Below are 4,351 nucleotides of genomic sequence, written 5' to 3'. Positions count from 1 at the left end.
GATTGGTCAGAACGCGCAAACGGCCACTTCCTATAGGGCTAGCGCTACAAAGCTCTGAGCTCCTCATTGGTCAAACCCTCTGTCAATCAAAATAATTGTCACAGTTACTTTGAAATTGTTACATTCACTTCGCTACCGACTTGCGGGAAGAATATATGCTCTTGGTTCCCAGTTCCTTTGAGGCTTATTTATTTATTTAGCTTGTTCTCCTCAAATTAACTATTCATACCTCCTTGATTCAGATGCTATTGTGCATTTAAAAGTACCAACTGTGCAGAGAGAGAGAGAGACAAGGAGGGTGGCACCTCCTAGAGGCACCTGACTGATTGTCTTCTAACTGTCCAACATTTTTTATTATTTCAATAATAATATTTTATGGACATGCAATCCTCTCTCCTAACTCTCCTCTTGCTCCCCGGCCAGGCTTTTGCCCAGTCAGTTCAGCTAAAAAAGAAAAATCCACCAACCATTGAAATCCACTGATTTCAAAAGCAGGGAGCAGGTTAAGTTATTCTGCTTAGCAAGAGAAGCGGCAGAGGATGAATAGAGATGCAAAAATCACGAAACAGAAACAAAAATAGCTGGGAAAAACTCAGCAGGTCTGACAGCTTCTGCGGAGAGGAACACAGAGTTAACGTTTCGAGTCCAGGTGACAAGAGTTATAACTCTGTCTTCCTCTCCGCAGATGCTGTCCAGACCTGCTGAGTTTTTCCCAGCTATTTTTTGTTTTTGTTTCAGATTTCCAGCATCCGCAGCATTTTGCTTTTATTTTACGTTAATTCTTTTATTTTCCGATTACAAAAAGGAGACGGTGCCTCCTGGGAAAGCGTTTGACTGAAAATTACTTTTTACAGACTTGATACACAGAAGGTGTAAACTGTTCGGAAGTGTCGACTCCCTTTCTTTCCTTTTAACGGGAAGTGGCCATTACCTGCTTTGAAACAGCAGACAGCAGAATATCACACCAACACTTTGAGGTGTGTGGTAGCTGATATAGTCAGCAGTAGTTTTTGGCCTCTGGTGAACGGGTGTAGGATTCTAAACGTGGGGAATGTATCATTTTAGTGTGAATGAATTGAATGGGGCTCGGTGTAGGTATTTTAAAATTGTCATAACGGTGGGCTACAGTGCTGTGAGTAATATTACTATTGCTAGTGTATTTTTTTTTTCCCTGCTGCTATTTTAGAGCGTACAGGAGACGCGAGACCTTTCACCCATCGCCAGCTACCGACTCTCAAGGTACATTGTGCGGACTGGGAGCAATGCCGAGCCTGCATAGCAGTGTCAACAACAACCAGCTGCAGAAACACAGACGTCCACTGGGCGCCATGTCAACGGCCACCCCTGGGCTTGTTTGTGCTTTTTTGCTTTTGCCCTTGCCCCAAGGGGTTTGTGGCGTTGAGCACAGGCCAAAACAACAACAACAACAAACCCCCCACCCCCTGCATGTAAACACTCTGATCGACTGCATTTGTTAGGCTTGATATTGCTGGAGCTGAGATTTCAGGAATTGGAGGTTGCTTGAGGCGTGATTGCGGGGATTTGGGATTTCAGTGAAGTGCAAATCCTGGAAAGGGTTGGGTTTAATTCGGGATGGGGTGCGATTTTGTGATTGTGGTGGCGTGCATTTATATTTTAGGTGGCGGCGGTATTATATATGTGTTACATATATGTGTTATATGTGTTATATATATGTTATATATATAGTAGATCAAGACATAGAGGCAGAAACCCGATGCAGTCTATTTAAAGTTACCGGTGTCATGTCCTGGGTAACTATTTTAAGCTGCACTCCCACGGTTTGCTTCGGTTTCTCGCTGCAGTAAGTGGTAATCACTGCCATTTTTCAGGATCAAAACTGAATGTTTGGAGTGCTTTGAGAAGCACTCTCTATCCATTAACTAAAAGCTTACCTTCAAACTGGCTCAACAATCTGATTCAAACATTCCCAGCTAACTGTTTATGTGTCTGTGACCTTTAGAGATCCTCCTTATTTCTCACTTAATGTCTTAGGATGATATCCATTTTTTCAAGAGAGGACGACTTCAGTCTCTATGGATGGTCCCAGATCTAACGGCCCTCCTCTGTTTTGAGGGGGGGGGGGTGGAGAGTTTGGGGGGGAGAGTATGACAAAGCTTGTGCCAGAGAGAAGGTATTTTACCTAGCTTCAGGAAAATGAATCCAAAATATATCTTTTTTTAAAAAAAAGGACACACCTCCCCGAACACCAAGAGGTCAGCAGAACTGGGGTCCTTTTTCATAGATACCAGAGAGTTGTTTTGTGACTGTAGAAAATCACAGGCACTGCCTGTCAAGGGTGACACGCCACGCTGATGTGACATTCCCATATTTCACACGGATCAAACCTGTGGAATCTCAACGAGGTTCTCAGTTGACATCCTCGAGGAACGCAGTCAAGATTACCGCATTGGGTCCTGGAGTGAGGAGAGAATGGCGGGTGGGCAAGGGGTGGTGGGAGAAGGAGGCAACAGACAGACAAAAAAAAGTGAGAAAAACAAACTTTAAAAAAAGAATAAATTGGGTCTGTGGCCGCTTGCCGCATAATTACCTGGGCGTACTTGCTGTGTGCAGTTTTTTGCTCTCCACATTTAAGTAAGGATACACTCGCATTGGAGGTGGTACAGCGAAGGTTCACTAGTTTGCTCCCTGGGATGAGGGGGTTGTCCTATGATGAGAGTCTGAGTAAATTGGGTCTATGTTCTCTGCAGTTTAGAAGAATGAGAGATGATCTCATTGAAACATACAAGACTCTGAAGGGGTTTGACAGGGTGGACGCTGAGAGATTGTTCCCGCTGGCCGGGAGAATCTAAAACACGGGGGCACAGTCTCAGGATAAGGGGCCGGTCATTTAGGACCGAGATGGGGAGAAATTACTTAACGCAAAGGGTTGTGAATCTTTGCATTTCTCTGCCCCAGAGGGTTGTGGCTGCTCCATCGTTGACTACATTTAAGGCCGGGATAGACAGATGTTTGGTCTCCTAGGGAATTAGGGAATATGGGGAGTGGGCGGGAAAGTGGAGCTGAAACCCAAGGTCAGCCATGATCGTACTGATTGGCGGAGCAGGCTCAAGGGGCCATGTGCTCTACGCCTGCTCTTATTTCTTATGTTTTTATGATCCAAGATAGCTTGAACTTTGTGTTTGAGGAGCAACTGATTTTGAATGCCGAGTCTGTTCTTGGACAAGTACAGGACATCTGGAGAAAAGGGCCAGTTCTATCCGCCGAGCTGAGATCCTAATGTTCAGAACAGCAAGTGCTGACTCTGACTCTGTTGTTGCCAATCACAGCTCCTCCAGACCAATCTTTTGTTTCTTTACTTGTCCCACTACCGCCCCCATTTACCTTGCCCAATCATTCATTTTGTCATTAAATTAACACTGCCATCTACTGTGAGCATGACCTCTTTAGCTCTTCCCTTCCCTCCTCCCACACCAGTGCTTGCTAAAAAACCTGGTACACCTCTTAACATTTTCCCCAGATACTGCCTGACCTGAGTTTATTCCAACATTTTCTGTTCATGTTTCAGATTTCCTGCATCCTTCCATCTACGCAAGGCGATGGACATGCAGCAAGTCAAATCTATTGGGGGTGGAGTAGCTTAATTCTGGTGTGCTTCTGCTGAAGGCTGAAGAGACCAATCCGTGAGAGGCAGGTTCTCCCACGGTGTTGCATGGGAAGTGGTTGTCAGCGCCACTGTGGGTTGTTGTTTTGGTGCCTGCTGCCAAACAGCTGAGGTCACTGAGCGAAATGGTAGCGCACATCGGCCTACAGGTGATGTCGGCATTTCCCTCTGTTGTCAGCTGGTGTCTCCCAAGTCTGCGACAATCGACGTTTAGGGCCTTCATGTCACGCAAGCAAATGGAGCTTTGGGCATCTTACTGGTCATCTGCCCCTGGCTACCATTCAGCAGTTGCAACGTTTTACCTTTCATATCAAATTATTGTCTTCTTGATCCTGTCCATCTTCATTTTTTTAAAATTGGAGTATAACTAGGCATAGTGTCTCGTTCCTTGCTCATTATTTTTTTTTGTTCGTTTTTCTCCTGCGAAGTGCCTTAAGACATTCTACAATAAAGGCACTATCTAAAAGCAAGTCGTAACATAGCGCTTGAGAGCGACAATCGGACTACGCGGAGATCCTAAGTGCACCTCGCATCTACAAATGGACTGGTTTAGGGAGCTGGAGGAAATCAAGGAATAATGAAGCTCTACCAAACAAGAATCTCACAAGTGCAATCATTCAGTGTGTTTATTACAGGCTTGGGACAGATGTTTGGTGAAAACACAGTGCGTGAGGTCTATGTCAAGGATGTCACAAATCAAGAGCGCAA

This window comes from Cetorhinus maximus, chromosome 30 (assembly GCF_964194155.1).
Source record: "Cetorhinus maximus chromosome 30, sCetMax3.hap1.1, whole genome shotgun sequence".
Taxonomy (NCBI): domain Eukaryota; kingdom Metazoa; phylum Chordata; class Chondrichthyes; order Lamniformes; family Cetorhinidae; genus Cetorhinus; species Cetorhinus maximus.
The sequence above is the reverse complement of the archived record's forward strand: the minus strand, read 5'-3'. Positions refer to the sequence as shown.